Here is a 23,667-nt window from a genome sequence, read left to right as displayed (position 1 = left end):
CACAAAACATTTCATTAAACATAGTTACTGATCAAGGACGTTACAATCTTGTCAGTTATTTGCATTTTATTATGCTTACTATGATCAACGGAACGCGATGAGAGAAATATCAATCACGCAATGTTATGTAATCATTTTTAATGCCATTGATTGGCTAACGTTTATTTGATTTATTTAAAGAGCAGTATGGGTCGTCAGCATACAATGGAGACTTTAATTTACACATAAAACAATCCCTTTAGCGTTTCTCTTTAGAACTCGTAGTTTTATCTACAGGTGTGTTAGCAGTAAGCATGAAATCACATAATGAAATAATTCTATTTTTTTGAAGTCCCTAGTTTGATTTTATAAAAACATTTTAAATGTGTGTAATGCCATGAAATATGTGCTGTGACGATTGTTTTTTTATTCATTTCACATTCCGATTGAAATGTTATTCCAACGATAAAACATGGTTCAGAGAAGACAAAAGTTTAAAAAAGAAAATTAAACTCTAAACTTCCGTTTTGTTTGTAGAAATACTCAGCTGTTAGTACTGTAAAACGACAATAAGTCAATACAAAAATGCCGACATTGCAAAACAGTAATAAAATAAAAACACTATATTCTCTTTCTTTGTTTTTGTTACTTATTACTAAAAACATATCTTCGTGACATTAAGATTTGTACAGGTGTAGGAATACAATGAAGTAAAACTAAATGAAAAAGAAACCATCATTTGACGCTAGCAATTTCCTTGTTTTTCTTTCGAAATGTATGCGCCTGATTTTCTATAAATTTTTCTTTTACGAAACATTATCTATTTTAAATAAAAAATAATCGAGAAACACGGAAACGGCAAACTTCAAAAGTAAACAAAATAGTATTTTTGAACATTAAAAAAATCCTCTTTAAAAAGTACTTATTTGACTGTACACTTTATTTTCTTCTTTAATGCGATATATCTTTTAAATCAATGCTTTGACTTTTGACAGAACAAAACGTGTTTATGATAATTGAAAAGGTAAATCAAAATATATAACAAACGTAAATTCAGGGAGTAACTGACTCGTCCATCTCGGTATAATACAGACGATTAACAATTTCCACTTTACACGTTTCAAATATTTCAGAAATACAATGAATTCATGTACATACATGCAACTTGTTGCGTTCTGTAAACATTGATATTTGTTCTCATTGTTTACATAAGAACTGCATGTCTATGCTGGAGAGCTTTCGTTTACAATTTATTGGATGGATATTTAAAAGTTACATTATGTCGATCCTTGTGTAAATATGAGTGCACTGGTAAAAGTCAAAATTACTTTACATTTTGCCAAACTTGTGGTAAATTTTATATTTTACAGTGCAAAAATAATCAATAGTCTATGGACATTGCTATAACTATCGTTAGGAATGTATCGGTAACGCTCAATCTTTGAAAAAAAACTGTTTTTTATACAATTATGTAGTTAGAATTGGGTACCGATCAATCCCAGGCTAGAGGGTGTGAGGGATGATGTTGCACTTATCCATTATCCCTCATGTTCACACTCAATCAAACCGAGTCTGCAATTTGCATGTCATTTTGCTGTTTTTAAGGCTTTCGAGGGATCACTCTTTTTATAGATATTTATATCTTATCCCAAACAGTCTACATTAGCAATCATTGCTTAAACACCATAATAATAGTCAGTATATTGAATATATTACTTATTTAACTTTACGTGAAAAAAAGATAAGCATAATGTCAATTTTAAGTATGACGCGTGAAAGGAGACACCTGCAGGGATATGGTTTTCAAATTTATGAAACTATGATTGCAATAAATTACAATAAACTGGGAACATTTTTCCTTCCGGCAGATATGTATTGTTAAACATTTTAACATACTTTAATTTATAGCATTTTCTGCACAGTTCTTAAGAATATGGTGAACAATTATGAAGTTGTGCAACATAAAAGATAAATCATTATTCTTAATGAGAACAAATCAACAGTTAATTTTTATACATTTTATGTAGTTATCTTTGTATGTTTAAATAATATACAGTATAAAAATAGTATGAAACTATCACGAACTATTTTGTTATAATATATAAAATATATGCCTCACTATTCGCTAAAAGATATTGAACTATAATATTCGTTTTTATTGCATTTCTACGCCATTTCAGTGTTTTAACATGAATATAAAATCTCCCACTCCTTTTATAACAATGACACATTTATTCTAAGATTATTTTATAAAGGTCTTACAGATTATAAAAATGAAAGCGTATAAATAATATTCTAACACTCCTCGTGATTTTATAACTACATGTGTATACGAAAATAGGCAGCGGAAGTAATCTCCGCTTGCAAAAATAGCAGTACTCGAAACAAGTTTGCTTCGAGAGGTCTTTTTAGAGCTGTTGAAGATTTATAAAATGGTTCAAATGACAGGAAAGTAAGAAATCAGTCGAATGGCATCTGCGAACAAAAGCAACATATCGGCTATTTCCGCCAGTCTCTCAGATAAGGAATAATCGGCGAAGTGTTCCGTAGTTAAAGAAGCAGTAACATTTTCATACATGGTTCATAAGGTGGTCATAAAATAGTGCTTTGTGATATTGTTACGAGATTACTCTGTTTTAACAGAAATCTGTCTAAACAAGTTTTCGCTGAAAAAATCTTATCATTTAGAACTCTATGCTTGTATAAACCTTTTTACGACGCGGTCCGTTGCTATGCAAAAATGACTGGAAGTAGTATTTTCTGGCGCATGCGGCAAAAAGAGCATTGTCCTACATAGAAATGTAGTAGAAGTTCATAGACAATTCCGAGTAAGATGAAGGTAAAAATTAGAAAATCATATTAATGAGCTTTGAACAGAAACACAAAAGATGCCTTTATAACTTTATAACTGTGGTAAAGATTGACATAAAAAAAGCATGGGAAAGACGATTGTTTAAGAATCCCCCCTTACGAACACGGACCTGACATTGAGATAATTGTTGGGAAAAAATGTAGAAATATTTATATTAGCAAATAAAAAAAAATGTAATTGTTGTTGAAATCGTCCATATAAAACCTAAAGAAATTTATAATATAGAAAATCGAGGTTAATTATCATTCTGAAAAAAGTCGGAACACTTGATAATGCATTCTTACTTTTCAGTTTACCTAATTTTATCCTCTATCCGACTTGATTGTGATGCCAAATAGATTTTTTTAAGTCATATATATATTTAAGAAAAATTACAAACTCTTGAGAAGTGAAGATGGGTGATGTAATAACACACATTTTATCCGGCTCTAGGTAACACATGTAATGCGCGTCACGTACACTATTTGCCACTTTTACAAATTAATAAACATTGGTGAGATTGATATAAATAAAAGTTTCTTAAATTGCGAATTTCAGAATTTTGAGTGATTAACTTTGTCATGGTATTAAAACGTCCCGGTTGAATGATATTGTAAACTAGCCGGCAATTTACAACCGGTCACGTGTCAACCTGTTTGACACTTACCGCCTTGGCAATCCACTTTCAAAGGAATACCAATAATTGTGTAATATAGGGTAATAAAATTTTATCTTTAACACCCTGCTGTTTCAATGAAAAAGTCATCTTATGATACTTTGAACAGAGGACCTTTGGTCGTTGAATTATAAATCCCGTTAATTGTGTATATCTGTTTTAAACATCAATCCACGTTTTAAGTATTTACCGCTTTAATTCATCCAAAAATCATCTTTTTTTTCTGGATGACATAACTTGATATCACATATTTTAAAGCCTTTAAGTATATGCAACCTGTAAACAGTATAATTATAGACAAAGCAGTCATAAAATCTTATATTTTTTCTGAAAATAGTACCTTATGTTTGCAACCTCTTGTTGAGCAATTTTGCTATAATTAGAACAAGCGTGCCTAGAGGAATGACCAGATCTAAAAAAATAACTGAGCTGGACTGTTAATGCCCCAATTGTTTTGTCCTAAAAACAATAATCCTTTCCAAATTTTACAGTATTGTAGCTATTATAAATGTTTACTGTTACTTATTTTCGAATTCGCTGTTCACAAAACAATAAACAATTTACTATAGTCGGTCTTAATATTTCGTTTGAGTAAAGTCGTATTTAGAAGAGAAGCATGCGCATAACAATGTTGGTAGACTGGTTCTAATGAAGTAAGGCTGTAAATGAGATTCATTAAACTCAATTTGATACGCGAAAATGGATGCGGCCAGCAATCAACCTCAACACTGGGGAGAGGTCTGATGACCTCTGCAATAATATCGGTCTGAGTGGTGTGGAAAAGGGCTATTTTACACCGGTTTTGATGACTGTAACTGATATTATTTCTTATTTTACTAGATTTCAGTTATGTCATATTTATTTATGAATCATTTGTACCAGGATACCAAAGGATACCAAAACAGAAGGTAAACCTGAATATGTTCCATCTTTTTAAACATAAAGTCATATTCTTATCTGGTTTCAAGATGTCAGCTGAAGATAAAGAACAACCCGCTGTACACTCCTAGATAAACATTACCGTTTAACAACCTCGACCTTTTATTTTTGACATGACAGGATTTGACATACAGAATAATGCACAATAAAATAGATTTAAACCAATAAAAAAACTTGTGTGCACAATTTCAGATCATTCGCTCAATCCGGATTTTGTCAAAATAATTATTTCAATCGAAAATATGGCCAAAACAGTAAAACGATTAAACGCTTTTGGCACAAATCGTTCTATTAATAGGACAAAATTCACTTTTATTATGAATATAATATTTTTTAATATTCATCTTTTAGCACATTTTCCTTTAAGAAAAAAATCGTCAGTAGATTTGTTTTAAACGTCTTAATCTGTTTTTATTTATTTTTTTTTACATTTTATTCGTTTGGCTGAATTCTTAACAAACATCATAACATGAAAATATAAAATTTGAAATTTGAATTACTTATATAGAACATCTGGGGCACTTTAAAACAGAAAGTTATTTGAAAGAAAACCAAGAAAAAAAACAATGAATTAAATTGAAAAAAACGTTTTTTTTTCTTTGCAAGTCTTAACCCGATCTGACTGAAAATTGTTTCAACGTTCAATTTTGGGTTATTTTTTCACAAATATACTAATCATTCTCTGACGGAAAAACGGAATGAGCGGATGGTCTGAATATTTGCACCCAAGTTATAGGTCAGCTAGACTAATCTCCTACCAAAACATCTCCCGGGGATCGAACCCACGCCAGAGAGGTAACTGGATTAGAAGTCATCGACTTCAAAACAGAAATATATAACGTTAAAAATGACACAAGTCTGTTATCGCGGTTGGGGCAATTCCTGTAACGGTCCATACCAAATGTTATTTTTAGCAAATTAATTGCTTAACTTAACTGACCTAGACACCTGCTGTCTGGATACGATATGAAATATATGGAAGGGTATTAACGCAAAAATTACATCTTGCTTTCTTACGTTACATCGTGCTTTCTAACTTTTACATCTTGCATTCTGACTTGTACATCCTGCATTCTGACTTTTTTATGTTGCTTTCTTACATGCACATTATGCTTTCTGTTGTGTGCGTCTTGCTTAATTGTATGTTGATATCGTTATTTAAGGATCAATTATTATTCATTTGTTGATCTGGTATATTAATGAAATAACTTAACCTGCAACTGTTTGTATTTGGGTCTATTTACTCAGCTTGAATGACGAATGTCATAAGGTAGAATGACGCATAGCCGAATGCAGCAAGAATAATACGACGCGACATCTGGTGTAATAATATGTGACACCCAAATTATGCTAACAGGTGGCGCTACAGTTATATTCTCGGTAAAGTCCGTATTGCGGTTCGGATTCAGTTTACCAAATAACATCACTTTGTTTTAAAATTTCCAGTTATTGTGAATAGCATTTGCAAGTTAGAAAGATTTCTGCTAGATGGGTGCCACATCTGTTGACCGATGAGCAAAAGAGGCAACAGGTTAAGGTGGCCAAAAAGCTGCTTCAAATGTTTTCAAAATATTACAAAAAAAGTTTGCTAATGTCGTCACAGGTGATGAAACTTTTGTCCATTATTGTGAGCCCGTCAGAAAAGTTAACAACAAAATCTTGGCCACTAAACACAACAAACGCCCAATAATTGCCCAAACGGTCTTTGAGTGCAAAGAAGGTTTTGTATGCAATTTTCGTCTCTGGTGAAGGAGTCGCAATAAAAGGCAATAAAAGTGCCGGTGAAAAAGGGCAAAAGTATCACTGGGAAGTACTACAGAGACGTAGTACTTAAGAAACTGAAAAGGTATTATAAGCATATCCGTCTTCTACATGACAATGCCCCCGCTCATACCTCCGCAATAGTTTCGGCGTTTTTGAAAAAAGTAAAAGTAACTTTTTTGCCTCACCCCTCGTATTCTCCAGACCTTACCCCGTGTGATTCGAAATTGAAATCCTTCCTTGCTGGGCGGAAATACAAGTCCCGACAGGCACTTGGATCTGCCATTCATTAGTACCTTATTACTGTGCCGTGACGCCTTCAAGGAGTGGATACATCGGCTGAAACTTTCTAGCCACGGGGAGTACTTCGAGGGCATAAAATGAACACTTTTGAGCTGACTTGAAATTTAAAGTCTCCAGATATAGAAAAAAGCAATACATTTCGACCATTCCTCGTAGCTATATAAAAATCGAAAATATAAATCATTTTGAATAATTGATTATTGCGCGTTATCTTTGAAGAAATAGCTATGCTGTTATTTTCATTATGAATGTTCCAGTATTGGCATTTATTTCCTTTTGATGGTTCTTTATTGCAGCTTCAAAATGTGTTGAAATAACACTAAGCACACAATATTACGTAAACAATATTTTTTATATGTTTTAAACCGTAGACAAAGAAATAAGTAGTTTATTCCTGTCACTGGTTACATTCCTTAGAATTGATGAGCGAACTGAACATTGATTTTAACTTAACGACGTTTTTATTTATAATTAATGTAAATTATTTTTAAAATGCAAGTTTACACTTATCCGTCTTTGTTGTAAACATATTCTATATAACGATTGAAAATGCATTACGGTTGATAAACGCATTACGCTAATTATACCCTAATTTCCTCAACCGCAACTTTTCGGTCCTTTCTGTTGATATTGATAATAACCGAGGATATTCCACTCGATAATTTCCTGCTTTAGAATATACAGTAGACTGGCTCATTGCCACGTTATTTGATTGATAAATAATAAAAAGATAAAGATTAAAAGAATGTTATATTTAAACATGGAAGTATAACGTTTGTTAAACGTTTATTTAATTCCTTGACGATCGGGGACATGTCGATCATCAGAAAAGCTATTTTTTATCCGAAAATCTGAAAAATGTGTAATTTTGTTAGGACAAAAAAAATATAAACAAAAACAAGACTAAAATTTTCCCCATAGCTGACTGAACGAATGCATATCTACTAGACGCCGCGTGCACGCAGCGTCTTATGATACTTTCAAAGTTACAAAGCTAACCCTTTATATGCTTAAGTTCCTGAAAAAACTAGCATATTCATTACAGCAAAATACGGGAATTACAATATCAGGTAATGAATAAAAGATTGCAAATAAAGAAATTAGGGAAAGGAATTTGTACCTTTACCAGCTAGATACCCTTAATTATAGTGCGCTCATACTGCTCACGTTAAGCTTGTATTCTTGTGTACAATAATTCTTTAGGGTGTAACTTGAAGATATATACCATAAATGTCATTCTTTTAGTATCAAATGTTCTGTTATTTCCTCAGTGACATTTAAAATCGTGATTCTGTTCTACTTAACGATATTTACTTTGGTGTAATATTTAAATAGTAATAAGATCAGCGCCTTTTCTATTCGAACGGCTATAAAAACGTTTACGTCTCGGTTTATTAAACCAAATAGGATTACGGAATATTTATTGCTGTAGTTGTAACGTTAATTATGATACCTTCGAGACATCAGCTGGCATATCAGGAAGCTCTTCTTACTCAACAAGATAAATATATAGTACAGAAAATAATATGGTCAAGTGATAGCACAAACAAATGTATGGTAATGGATATTGTTGATTAAAATCTTTAACTGCAAAGTGATGAGACCTTTATGAAAAAGGGTATCCATGTAAAATCATTCAAGTGCTTAAGATATAGTTATGTAAAAACAAACAAAACATTAAATGCAAAACTATGAAATCAATTCGAATCATATTTCCCTTAATGACACAATAATATGCAAATATAGTTTAAGTTGCTATATTTAGTAAGTTAATAAATATAATGGAAAGTAATTTAAAGGGAATACGGTTAACTCTACTGGTTTTGATGTTACAGTTGCACTGAAAACCTATGTTTTAAAGTTGAACAATTATTTTTGTCACACAAAGAATCTTGCAGGCATCTAATAGCTGGCAACATTTAACATACGTTACACTTGAAGCGGCAGTTATTTTTCAAATATTACAAACAATGATAAAATAACAAAATATTTAGTAAACACGCATGATCAGTTCTTTGCTAAGAATAATAATATAGACGTTATTTCAATATAAATGAAACGTTGTTATCCGGCAAAAACCTGAAAATATAGCATACTTCATTTGAATGAGTCTGCTCATGGACGGCAACGATATATGCAAGGTACAGTAATTAGCTCTGATTGCTATTGTGTTTAGACTTATGCTCTAATTCGTTGCGCTTAAAGAGCAGAAATCAGTTACTTTCTTAAATTGTTCATCTTTTATAATAATATAAAAATAATAAACAACAAAACACAAAGAAAAAGTGACCGAGATGAAGTTTGATTGTCGTTTCCACTAACTGTTTATTCTCTCAACCAAAAGACAATGATTTTCAGAAATGTATCTTCATGTATGTTATGTTTCCATTTTGCCAGCGCAAAAAACATTTTCTGCTTTATATCACCTACTGGTGTAGCTTTCACCGACTATATACACATACGCAAATTTGTCGTAGTCGAATTGATAATGTTATAATAAATACATCAGCTTACATTTAACAGAACTTAAAATACGGGACAAAATACGGCAAATATTTAGCTTATGATGACAAACGTAAACCACTCCTACAGACAATAATCAGCACGCTATCTTGATAACAAATATTTCTCTTAAATCTATTAAAGTTATTGAAAGATCTAAGAAATACAATTAAAATATCAACATAAATACATTCATTCCTTTATTTTTCTCTGTACTTACTTAATAAGTGTCATTAATTATTTTATATTCATTCATTTATATTTGTATTTATTTCTGCTTATATCTAATTTTTAACAAATAAGCAGATTTCTTTATGTAGTCATTCATTTATTTATTTATTTATTTTTTTTCATTCATTTATTTTTATTTATATATTTATTTATGTTACCCTTACCTTAACTTACTTTACTTTACCTTACTTACTATTATTGTAATTATATTAATGTTCTTAACATCTGCAATGTAACTTTCGCCGATTTTTACTTCCATTTTATTTCCAAATCGTATCGATATTTAATAATTCATGTTTATTAACATTCATATGCGATTTAAATGTCATGCAATTGTTATTATTTGCAATGTTCTAACATTCTACTGTTTGGTTTCCACAAAATTAACAGTTGATATAAATGTACGAAATGATTATTTTCCTCAGCTTTAATAACAATAAAGCCAAAATAACGGTAATAAAATTATTTATCCTTTTTAATTGGAAATATAACAACATGGTATGAAAAAAAATCAGCATCTTTATGCATCAATATGCCATGACAAATGTAGCAGAACATCATAACACAACATAGAGTTTATCCACGTTAAAGTAGAATATAATTTCGTAGCTAACGGGAAAATGTGAATTATGAGCAAAATGTTAACATGTTTATCAGAAGATCAAAATATTTGGTATATACATATTTAGCATAAAGATAACATAGGAATGGAAAATGAGAAACACGTTTACACAATTCGTTATTTTGTTTGCTAAATATAAGTATTTTGTAAGGTTACAAATATTCTTCTTAGAGGTAGCCGACATAATGGTTTCAAATTTATCAAGGTGATGGTGACTATTAGGTATTTTATTCTCAAATATTGATAGAACGGACACGTAAAATGAAATTATGTTTTTGGTTCGCATATAACACGGTTCACGGGAAATGTTATGGTATCTGCCAGTTTCAATAAATATGTCGTGTGAACACACTCTGAATCTTGACATCACGATTCTATACTTGTTTAAGCAATAAGCTATTTTTTCTAACTCGTATTTATCTTTAAATTAATCAATTGGAATGTGCTTTTTTATTGTTACATGTAACCAGATATACATATGATATATTATTATCTATTACTATGATTGTCATTAATTTATCATAGAAACCCTTTTAATATTGTATGTATACATGGAATTAAATGTTTTAATTTTGTTTTATTCAATTTCAACATAGAATTCTAGAGCAATTCTTTTTTTTCTACATTAGTTTAAATTATATAAAATCGAAATAAGTTGATTCAATGAGAAAAGGTATAAAGAAAGTAAAGTTTGAAAAATTAAAATTGTAACAAGTGCAATTTTTGAAGAACAGAGCCTTGATAAACATTTATTGATCAAGGACATTACAATCTTGACAGTTATTTCCGTTTTATTCTTTATATGATTACAAGGAAAAATGCAATCACGCAATGTCTATTAAGGATCATCTTAAAATAGAGAAAAACGGAATCCCTTTAGAACACCAAAATGGTTAAATTACAAATGTTGCCAGCTCAGATTGTCGTTCATAGAACCGTACCGTTCCTTACTACTAGCCAAAAGTTCTAACCGTAGGTGGTCGTTAAATAATAACAAAGTTTTTTAAATAATTAAACTACTTAATAACCTATAATTAACATTTGTAACCAACAAATCTTTTATCATTTAAAGATGATTTTTTAAAGATCTATATATTTCTCCATATTATTCTAAATGACTGGCAAACAATGTTAAACATGATAAAAGAATTTATAAAGAAATGCTGTAGGTTCCTAAGAAGATAAATGTATTGATGGATCTAAATATATCACAAACACAACAGCATTGACGTGCTAAACGATCAACATATCCTTTGTTGCCCTAAAATATAATATTTTTATTGACATGTATATCAGATTCTTCATTTAAAACATGCCTTGTAATAGTTTGAGGTGGACTGAATACCGTCTGAAATGTATGCCTTCACCAAAGTTTAGAAAAAATAAAGATTAATAACTGATATTTTTAAAGAAATGTTTTTAAAAAGATATCTATCATTCTATAAATACGCCTAAAATAATAAGGCATATTTAATTTTTTTCAAAGGCAAACGTTTTTATATCAATCATCTCATTTTAATTGCTAAGTATATTGAAGCTTTATTCTTGTATTCCAGAAATGGCTGTCCGTGCTCTGTCTTTGCCCTGTCCTGTTTTTGTTTGGGTCCGTCTCTAGGCTCCTTGCCACTGGTTCTTGTTGCTGGGTCATATGGGGGTTGCGTTCATTGAACACCGCCTTTCCTTGTTGATCTTGTTTATCATATTTTATCTAACTTTGTTCGTTTTTGCAGAATTTGTCCTAAGAATAATACTTTTTGTCTAGATTTTTGTAATAGACAAATTAATAATTACTCGTATGTACATAACCTCATTTCGCGAACGCACTAACTAAATGCATTGTCTTGTTCTGTTTAGGATTTGTTTGTCACTACTAATCTGCTTCAAAGAATTATATCACAAGCAATTATGAATAGGTGTATGTCTCAGAGCTGCAATAAAATAGCTTATATGTTATAACATATACATGTTATACTATTATTATAGTATAATACAACAAGAGCTATAAGACGAAACAGCAAACTTGATATATTAAATTTTGGACGCAGTAAGGAAATACAAAATTACATTGTATAACAAAAAAGTTATGATATTTCGATATCAATATCAAGAAAGAAATACCAAACATTTTAGCAACACATTGCGTATTACATGTTAAGTATAGTAGTACGTAAATACAAAATTAATTTGGTCAGGCGCGGTGACCAATTTAACTTTTGTAAATAGTACTAATACATTTTAACCAGCTTAGTGTAAGTAATACCAGTCGATTTACTAGACTGATTAACAGCTTGCCGAAATATGTTACGATTCATTTGAAATACTGCAATCCTACTGTACAAAAAAATAATTCCAAAGACTAATGAAAGTAAAACAATCATTCATGAACTGAATATGCTGTTATTTAAAATCAGAAATCCGTCCCTCAGTCTTCTACTATATAATTTTGGTTTGTCCATACCTTAGCCACTGTAGTTCAGATTTTCAATTAATTTTGTCTGAATGTAAGGCACGTTGATATGTTGCACGCACGACCCAGGTTAATATGTCAAAGGTTTAGGCCACATTTGAATTTTCAAAGGGCTTTTTTTCATAAAGATGCATTGATGCTCGTGTTCAGTTCTGTTAATTCTGAATATATTTTAAAAAAGACGTGTCTTCAAAAATAACAACGTCGTGTGTATCTGTAACACAGCTCATTCTGAAAGGTGTAAAATAGGGACACATGATATCTAAAGAAGGCTCAACACGGCAAAATTTAAAAATGTTTGCAGGCTCGGTTTGGTTAAAGCCTGTTTTCAAGTCAAACCAAGTTCCCCCAAAAGTCATTATATGATTTTTTCAGCGCATTGAGTGCTGTGCCCGGTTTAACAATTCTGTCATGATTCCCGGAAATAGATTTTTAAATACATGTATTGCACACACTTGACAAATACATCTTTCGTTAAAATACATTGACGATTTTTTTCGGTCAAATTGTTTATTATTATAATTATTATTCACGAATGCGTAGTTGGAATGTTTTCATAGGATATTTCGAGAAATAACTTGTTTTTATAATGTTTTAGGTTCTAACACTTATTTTGATGAATTCTAGTAAAAGTTAGACAAGAATTTATAAGTTTGTTATATAATTATTATTGCGTTGTTTCTTGTCATTTATGTTAAATACTGTCAATATAATTATGTACAAATTATGTACCTCCTATTCTCCCAAACCTTATACAATGATACAGTATTCAGATATAAAAGTGTTAATGCTTGCAATAAATTATACCAAATGAATTCTACAGACTTTCAATAAATGATACAGTGATTATGTATCTACATTGTAAACGCTCCATAAAAATCATTCACCTTAAAACAAAATGTGTGCAGTCATTGCTCAAATTATCATCGATGAAAAAGGATCCTTTGCACCTTACACCTGTGACACACCAAGTTGATTATTAGAAATCCAATCAATCTGATTGACCTATTATTATATTATCTTGCTTTCTTTACCCCCACCCCACAAACAAGAAAAATAAACATTTTTTGTTTACAATAAAGTTTCGGCTGCAAAAAAGGTTTTGTTTCTCTTCGTTTCTATTGATATAAACATAATACAGTTTAGTATCTTGTACGTTTTTAGTGCTTGTTGTTTGCTTGTTTTGTTTGTTTCTTTGTTAGCTTAGAAAATATATATAAATCAATATTTTGTTATAAATTTAATGTGATCCGTAACAGCAAAAACAGTCTATGATGAAAAACGACCCGATCAATTTTATACATTTAATCTTATTGGTAAAAATCTGAATAAATACCTAACACGCAATGTTATGTGAACGGGCATTTATGTCAGTATGTATGAGATTTTTTAAGTAATACACTGCAACTCATTCAGAATAATGAGACATTTCATCAGTGTGTATAAGGCCTTAATTTGAAAATACAACTATGATTTCAGAATTAATATAAATAGTGGAAACCGATTATTTCTATCTGATCATCTATTTACTTAAATTACTCAAATACTAAAAATGCAAAGTCTGAGTAATGTATTATAAATTTAGTAAGGCATACGGTTTAACACTTCACCGTGTGCCTCTTAAAATAAACAAATGCATAACAGTATATACAAACAAACTGTAATATTAAAGCATTGATTATGTTACTGTTAAAAGTATTATACTATCCTTAAGCATATTTAATTTTTGTCTGGCATTGTAAGAAATAATACATTTACATCAATTTATGTCTTTTAAACCTACCCTTTGTCTAGACGCATTAACCCTTATTTTCGTCTTCAATATATGAATAATCCGATGAATATAATGTTATTTATGATAAATACATAGTTTAATGCAAAAACAAATATAGTGTAGGCGTATGTTGTCTTCTTATAATCGAAAACATATGGGTCTGAGCAGTGTTTGTCGGCTATTAAACATCGGATTGGTTGCTTTAATCCGAAATAATTGAAATTCAGGCCTTCTGCCTTTGCATGGTCAATTCATACGCATCATCTCCAAAAACGGTGTTAAATAGCCGATAAACAACGCTGAAACCGATTTTATTTTTTATTTCACAAGATTTTCAGTCATGTCATATTATATATGAATCATTTGTACCAGGATGCCAAAACAGAAGTTAATTCTGAAGATGTTCCCCATTTTTAAACATTAAAGGGACTCCACTGAGGTTTTTTGACATGATGGGACTGAAAATATTTTTTCCAGATAAATGTACCATTTGATGTAGGTGTAGACCGTGAATCTTTGTTCAAACTTTCAGATCATTCGCGCACTTCGTTTTTCCATGATAATTATTCAAATTGTAAAGAAATGACCCAAAATGAAAAGCGTTTAAACGCTTTTAATTCAAATTAGGCTAAGAAAAGCATAAAACTACGATTTTCGATTTATTTTAAAGTATATTTCTTAACTATCTTTGCATATATTTCTGTTTAAAGCGACCCAGTTCATTTATGTAAGAAATTCTAATGTTATGTTTTTAGGCTTTTAAACCTCAGTGGTGTCCCTTTAAGTCACGTTTCAATCTGGTTATAAAATAAAATGTCAGCTGTAGATAAAAGACTTGAGGGGATTGAAATACTAGGAGATATACAATATTATACCTGAATAGTTTTGATATTTACTGGCGCATGGCCATTTAGATCACATTTTACAGTTTAAATTGAACTATAAATTAAAATGCTTTTAGTTTGTAGTATAAGGTTTGGCTGAAATATAAAGATGAATACGAGTGCTATGGACTGCGGGTCTAATGTTCACATTTTTTAATTTGCGTACACGATTTTAAAAGATGCAAATAATGGAATATGTCCTTAAACATAAAGTGAAAAAATCAACACAATAGGTATACAAATAGCAAGGTCTACGCGATCCGGTGCACGCTAATGATAAAACAAAATGACGTTCACGACGTCGCAATTTAAATTCAAAAATGTCACCAGTGTCAATGTTTCTAAAAGGGCATTTTCGAGTGTTCAATGTCTCCGGATCATATAACCATCACAATTTTTCTGTGTGTTTTGAGAAGCGAGAAAGATTATGGTTACCTTTCCGCTCCATTTGTATAAGGCTCGAAAGTCGACCAGTTTGCGCTATTCATTGCGATTTCTTTAGTAATCTCGACACTTAATGGACAGTGTTATCACGTTGATTCATTCATTAATTAGTGATTTATAATATTAATTTAAAACAACAATCGTTTGATGCTTAAACCGTATGATTCTTAACAGAAAAGAAAAATATTTTATCAACTGACAATTAATTTCTGCGATAAATCACCGGTTAGCATTTCTTATCAAACAAATCAGGGAAAACACATGTAATACAAATAGTTACTACATTTACTTATTGTAAATACGCATATAACCTGATGAATAAAATTAAATATTCTTTAAATTTAATTGTCTGGTAAGAAATGAATTGCAGACCCGACGCAGACATTAAACATTCTGTAGATCTTTTGCAATTGACGTTTCAAACGTCCGGACAATTCGCCTCTTTCTCCCTCGCCTCTTTCTGTTTGTGGTCATGTATTTGCCGTTTTTGAATCGCTTGCGCGAGTTGAAACCTAATGACATGCTCGCTGACTCATTGCCCGTTGTTAAATTAACCACCTCATATGAAAATGAATAAGTTTTCGCAGTAAGATGGCAAAACTTTCCGAAATTGCGAATTTCTAGTTTTTAAATTGGTTTTTTTATCTCGCAATTTATGCTACTGACTACTGCTGCTCAAAACATGTTTGTTTAGTTATTCAACGTCCAAGTGACACCGAATTTCAGATTTATGTCAATTAATATTAATAGATGTTTACCACGATTTTGCCTGATGAACTAGTCATTCAATTTGTTTGTTTATATTTAAACATACGAGTAGTAGAAATTCGGTTTGCGCCGATGTTGCGTTGCCATGGTTATTAAAGTGCACATAATTCGTAAAGGAAGTAAAGGTTTAAGATAAAAGTGAAACTTACTTTTAGAAATAAAGATACTCATTCGATTCATATCAACTCAGGTTGTTTTTATGAACTAAGTAAATAATGACAGCAAAAGTCCAGGAACATTTTGAACATACCTCGTATGTATGTACAAAGAGAACTTTAACAGATTCAAAAGCAGGGTTAATATATTTCACATTAGAGCTTACGACCATTAAAGACCAGTTGGCGATCACCAGTGACCTCTGGTCGCGGACAATCTTTAAAACGTCTTACGATGGTCATCGGTGCTCTTCGACAGTCGCAGGTTATCTTATCTACGTCCCACGACTAATGTCATATGCAGAAAGGTTTTTGATAAATTTTAAGATTTATAATTTTATAAATCGCTGCCGATGTCCTTGTAACTTGGTCGCAGGTAGTCTTTCCAAAGCCGTAAGATCATCTCGCGATTAGTAGCAACATGTCTTACGATCACCCACGATTACAAATGACAACGAGCGACTTCGCTATGATTAGTAGTAGCCGTTCTACGATCGTCAGAGACTTGTTAAAGATTTCCCGTGACCAGACACAAACCATATGATCTAACTGTAGAACAAGCTCATGGAACATTGTTTGTTCCATCCTGAAGGAGTAAATGAAGTCACATTTGGCTTCCCTCGTTAGCTCTACCATTAATTTTTCATAATTTCAGAAGAGAAACCTGCGAGCAATCCACGGACGGACCCAATTCTGTCTCTGTCTTCGTTTTTGCCTTCTCCTTCTATGATGCATAAATATCACCAACGCAGCAGCATCTTCTTTTTGTTGCAACTGCATTCGCAGTTGTATCATCTGCAGTCTCCATGGTGCGTCGGCCATAGCCTTTCTATGTTGTTTAATCTCTCGATAATGTGATAAATGTAAATATTTCACTGTAAAATCCTTATTTATACCTCCAATTCATCAGTATTTTTCAGGTTTTTGTTCATCGCAAAACTTTCGTGCAACAATCTTAAGACAGTCTTTGCAAATTGCCACTAGTCACTGAGTAGTCTTTAGAAATCGTGCGATGTTCGTACGACAAGTTGAAGGTGATCGCATGACAGGTCGATTTCCACGATTTTGCCTGATGAACTAGTCATTCAATTTGTTTGTTTATATTTAAACATACGAGTAGTAGAAATTCGGTTTGCGCCGATGTTGCGTTGCCATGGTTATTAAAGTGCACATAATTCGTAAAGGAAGTAAAGGTTTAAGATAAAAGTGAAACTTACTTTTAGAAATAAAGATACTCATTCGATTCATATCAATTCAGGTTGTTTTTATGAACTAAGTAAATAATGACAGCAAAAGTCCAGGAACATTTTGAACATACCTCGTATGTATGTACAAAGAGAACTTTAACAGATTCAAAAGCAGGGTTAATATATTTCACATTAGAGCTTACGACCATTAAAGACCAGTTGGCGATCACCAGTGACCTCTGGTCGCGGACAATCTTTAAAACGTCTTACGATGGTCATCGGTGCTCTTCGACAGTCGCAGGTTATCTTATCTAGGTCCCACGACTAATGTCATATGCAGAAAGGTTTTTGATAAATTTTAAGATTTATAATTTTATAAATCGCTGCCGATGTCCTTGTAACTTGGTCGCAGGTAGTCTTTCCAAAGCCGTAAGATCATCTCGCGATTAGTAGCAACATGTCTTACGATCACCCACGATTACAAATGACAACGAGCGACTTCGCTATGATTAGTAGTAGCCGTTCTACGATCGTCAGAGACTTGTTAAAGATTTCCCGTGACCAGACACAAACCATATGATCTAACTGTAGAACAAGCTCATGGAACATTGTTTGTTCCATCCTGAAGGAGTAAATGAAGTCACCTTTGGCTTCCCTCGTTAGCTCTACCATTAATTTTTCATAATTTCAGAAGAGAAACCTGCGAGCAATCCACGGACGGACCCAATTCTGTCTCTGTCTTCGTTTTTGCCTTCTCCTTCTATGATGCAGAAATATCACCAACGCAGCAGCATCTTCTTTTTGTTGCAACTGCATTCGCAGTTGTATCATCTGCAGTCTCCATGGTGCGTCGGCCATAGCCTTTCTATGTTGTTTAATCTCTCGATAATGTGATAAATGTAAATATTTCACTGTAAAATCCTTATTTATACCTCCAATTCATCAGTATTTTTCAGGTTTTTGTTCATCGCAAAACTTTCGTGCAACAATCTTAAGACAGTCTTTGCAAATTGCCACTAGTCACTGAGTAGTCTTTAGAAATCGTGCGATGTTCGTACGACAAGTTGAAGGTGATCGCATGACAGGTCACGGTAGTCGTAAGTAATCTCAGATAATCTTGAAATAATCGTACGTTTGCTGATGACCAGTCGTACGATTGTCAATGACTGGTCGTACGATAATCGTGGAAGTGAATTTATCTGTGCAAAGAGAGTTTAGTCGCAGACAATCGCCGATGATCGTCGGTTTTACACGTCGCCGGTGATCGCAAGTAATCATAAGCTCCAGTGTGACGAGGGTTTAATGTTACAGAAAGTAACAAATAGACGCTAACGGGTATCATGCAGATATGTTCATTACAAATGAATAAAAGAATTACGATATTATCATGTATGTGTGTTGGACTTTCTTTAGAGATTCCATTTCATTCTACTTTACGTTGATACAATGCAAATGTTGCTACTTAGCTTTAGGCCTTACAACGCATATCCACTTTTACTAAGCACACAACAGTATGAAAGAAATAAAAATGGATTCAATCATTTATTTTGCATAGTTTGAATCAGAAATGTTAATTGATAGTTACAACCTTAGGGCAAGCTGTTTTATCGGATAGATCTTGCTACATAGGTACGGGAAATATGAAACCCTCGTTTTCTCTGTTGTCTTTTTATAGGGAGCCGAGACACATGCTTACACCTTTATTACAACTTTTTAGTCAGACAAACGTCAGTTTTTATATTTGTTAATTCGAAATGGCAATGCTATGATAAGTCTTCATTCAACTGAAGTAAAGATGCGGAGGGTTGTGTGGTGGAGAAGATTCGAGCACTATGGCACACCTGTAGACAGACAAATGGCGACGGCAGCATCTAGAAGCCGATTCCAGATTATTCAAACCCGTCTATGACGATTTGCAACAGCAACGTTTCTCAGTAATTACCTTCTAAATTCTTCTTGTATTCAGACGGTACGAAGAAATGTAGAACGTTCAAGAAGACCACGAATAAGATTTTCATTGACTCGTTGTCAACGCAAAACCCGTTTGGAACGGACGAGGGATCTGTTAGGTTGTCCGGACAAAGCTAGAGAAATGTTGTCTTTACTAATGAGTCGCATAATTGACAGACGACAAGCGATCTAGGAAAAGGTGAAAAGGTAGAAATATTGATGACTACGACCTAAAAGAGGTTGGTCAGTGATAGTGTGGGAAAGCATCAGCTTGGAAGAATGGACTGATGTCGTTGTGCTAAATAGAGGAACATTGAATGGTCAGCGGTACATAGATGAGATGTAAAACAGAGTAAAGATGAATTCCTAAAGAGCACTTAAACCGACAAAATTGAAATTGTTACAGGTTCGGTTTGATTGAGTCTGATCATGGACGGTACTTGAAAATGCATATTACCGTCGACGCCCTAGATAGAGCATGCTCAAATTTGATATTAAAATATATTGATAATTACTACATAGTCTCTTTGTAAATACATAATAAATATGTTGTGACTTCACACAAAGTAAATATGTAATGTTTAAAATCCTACTCACTATGATGGTCACAATATGAATATATAGTGTCATTGCGAGGTTATGACATACGAGGTTGTGAACATTTGGAGAGTATGTAAGGTATCTAAAGATTTTGGAAAGAGGTTTTCTTTTTCGATTAACACATTACTAATGCAAAATCAGTTGACAAATTGTTTTTATCAAATTCATTTTACATGTAAAGTCTTTTGTACGACAAAAATCAAATCGTTTCGAGAATATTCACACTAAAACATTTGGTGCTTGGCAATAAATGAGCAGTAAATTACAAAGCTAAAGCAATAAAATTAATTCAAGGTCTTTGTCTCTAACTATAAAAGTACCAATTAAGTAGATACTATTGAAATGCTTTAAAAAAAATTCTACTGATGTCCAAAACCATGAAAATAAAAAAAATGAAATTCTCACACTTAAAACAGAAAATTATTTTAAAGAAAACCAAGAAATTAACTCAGAAATAAATAATTAAAAATCTCGTTTTTTTAGCTATTCTTAGCCATGAGTGAAAAGTGTTGCAACGCTCTTCAATGTTGGGTCATTTATTCACAATTAGAATAATTATTCTGTGAAAACGGATTGAACGAATTGTTTGAAATTTTGGTTTTATTGGTGTAGATCTGAATCAAATGAAACTAACATTAAAAGTAAAACAAATTATTTGAAAGTTTTCATCTACGAATGCCAACGTATTCTATTATAAACAGTAAATAATGTTTTTTTGTAAACATGGCAAATTATTTAAGCTATATGAAATCGAAGATAAAAACTATTTTGAGTAATTAATCACGTATTACGCGCTATCTTTGAAGAAATAGCTATGCTGTTATTTTCATTATAAATGCTCCAGTACTGGCATTTATTTCCTCTTGATGGTTCTTTATTACAGCATCAAATTGTTTTGAAATGCACACTAAACACGCAATGTTACGTAAGCAATATTTTGTAATATGTGTTTCAAACCATAAACAAAAAAATAATTTATTCCTGTTCTTAGTCACACCTTAGAATTGATGGGCGAAAAATAACATTGTTTATAACATAACGACGTTTTATCTAAAATGTATGTCATATTTTTTCCCAAGAATCAAAACATTATTTTGAATAATGAGTATTTCATCAAATATTTTAATAAAGTTTAATGAAAAGCCTTCCTATAAATTATAATCATTTAATGATTCATTCAATCATTTTCTATTTTCTTCAGCATATGTTCTAGGTCCAAGCCGTCATCCTAACTGGACGTTTTTGTGATGTAACGCACCAGATCTGAATAATTCAAAGTCAAACACATTCTTAATTCTGATGTTATGTCTGACTAAAGTATTAAGCATTTGTAAATAATGTCAGCTGCGTATCTTACACCTGAGTGAGCAACTATACTAGTAAACTAAAACGACACTGGATAATATGTTAATTTTCTGACTTTATAATTCTAAGAAAGTAGACTAGTGCTAATTCATAGGTATGCTATAATTCCGAACTGAATGACAGTAATTGTAAAACTCCTTCAATCCCCGCTTATACATGTATGATGACATTAATAAAGTAGTTAGAATGATACTTATTCTAGCATTACTCGCTTATCTGATGACATACATGTGCATTATTTACCGTTTTTTTTAATTTCCGCACACCGACTAGAACACTATATTGTTCCATGAGTTTATGACACTTTCAAAGTTACAAGTAAGCCCTTAACATGCTTAAGTAGCATTTTCATTACAGCAAAATAGGGGAAATACAACATCAGGTAATGAATGAAATATTGTAAATTAAAACATATGGGATGACATTTGTACCTTTCCCAGCTAGATACCCTTAATAATAGTGCGCTCATACTGCTCACGTTAAGGAAACAATGTTCAGCTTGTATTCTTGTGTACAATAATTTTTTAGGGTGTAACTTGAAGATATAGACCATAAATGTCATTCTTTGAGTATTATAATGTTCTGTTATTTCCTAAGTGACATTAAAAGTCATGATTTAGTTCTGCTTAACGACATCAAACTTCTAAAATTTACTTTGGTGTAATAATACTATAGTAATAAGATCAACGCCTTTTCTATTCGAATGGCTATAAAAACTTTTGAATCTCAGCTTTTCAAACCAAATAGGATTACGGGATAGTTATTGCTGTAGTTGTATAATTAATTATGATACCTTCGAGACATCAGCTGTCATGTCAGATAACTCTTTTTAAGTGAAAATCATCTTCTTACTTAACAAGATAAATATATACAAGAGAAAATAATAAGATCTAGTGATAGCACAACAATTGTATGGTAATGGATATTGCTAATTATAATCTTTAAATGCAAAGTAATAAGGCCTTTATGAAATAAGGTACCCATGTAAAATCATTCAAGTGCTTAGTGCTTAAGATCTAGAGTTAGGTATATATTCATTTATTCATTGGTTAAGAAAATCAATAAGTCTGGATGAAGAAATTTTTTATAACTGGACAAAGAAGAAAAAATGCTGACAACATGTATTATATTTTGTTCCAGTAATGACATACAATTAATGATTTTTAAAGAGCCTTACTCGCCCAGCAAATTCAAAAAACATTTTCATCAATCATAATTATAACATATATCAAGTTAAAGGCAGTTTACTTTTATCCGGATAACAAGCAAAATATAAGTATATAGATAATAAAATGTTAAAGAATAATTGAAAACAACATTACCAAGCAGCATTATATTTCCTCAAACGGTTCTTAATGTTTCAGTTCTTCCTTTAGCGTCACGTGTGTAGACGTTATCATTTCAAAAAGGACAAAATACGAACAATATTTAGCTTATGATGACAAACGTAAATCACTCCTACAGACAATTATCAGCACGCTATCTACTCATTAGTATTGTTAGAAAATGTTATCATTCTCAGCGTAATCACAATCCGTGATAAGATTATTAGATAAATAAATGTTATTATTTTCAACCTTTTATGTTTCATTTTCGTTTATTATCATTTATTTTTTCAAAATATCTAACACGTTGTATTTATTAATATTATATAATTATGATATGACTGAATATTTCTCTTAAATCCATTACACTTATTGAAAGATCTGATATTTTTTTTATCTAAGAAATACAATTAAATACGTCTAAATTCATTCCTTTGTCAATTCATTCATTTATATTTGTATTTATTTATTTATGTTCATGTCTATTTTTTAATTAAAAAGCAGATTTATTTATTTATTCATTAATTTATTTATTTTTAATTGATTTTATTTATCTATTTATTTCTTTTTAATTTTTTTTTGTTCATTTATTTTACCCTTACCTTACTTTACCTTACCTTACTTACTTACTATTATAGTAATTATATTAATGTTCTTTACATCTGCAATGTAGTAAGAAATTTGACACTACCCTTTTGCTGATTTTTACTTCCATTTTATTCAAATGATTAACAATCGTGATGTAATATATAAACAGTATTTGAGAAATGGTTGCATTACGAACGTGACTGTATAGTTCAACACTATTTCAGCTAGTTCTCCTTGTATTTGAAACATGTATTTTCTATAATAAATATAGACTTACATTCCGGTGCAATTGATCA

The sequence above is a fragment of the Ruditapes philippinarum genome, unplaced genomic scaffold (genome assembly GCF_026571515.1).
Source record: "Ruditapes philippinarum isolate M1 unplaced genomic scaffold, ASM2657151v2 ctg747_1_1_1_1, whole genome shotgun sequence".
In the NCBI taxonomy this organism is placed as follows: Eukaryota; Metazoa; Mollusca; class Bivalvia; order Venerida; family Veneridae; genus Ruditapes; species Ruditapes philippinarum.
The sequence above is the reverse complement of the archived record's forward strand: the minus strand, read 5'-3'. Positions refer to the sequence as shown.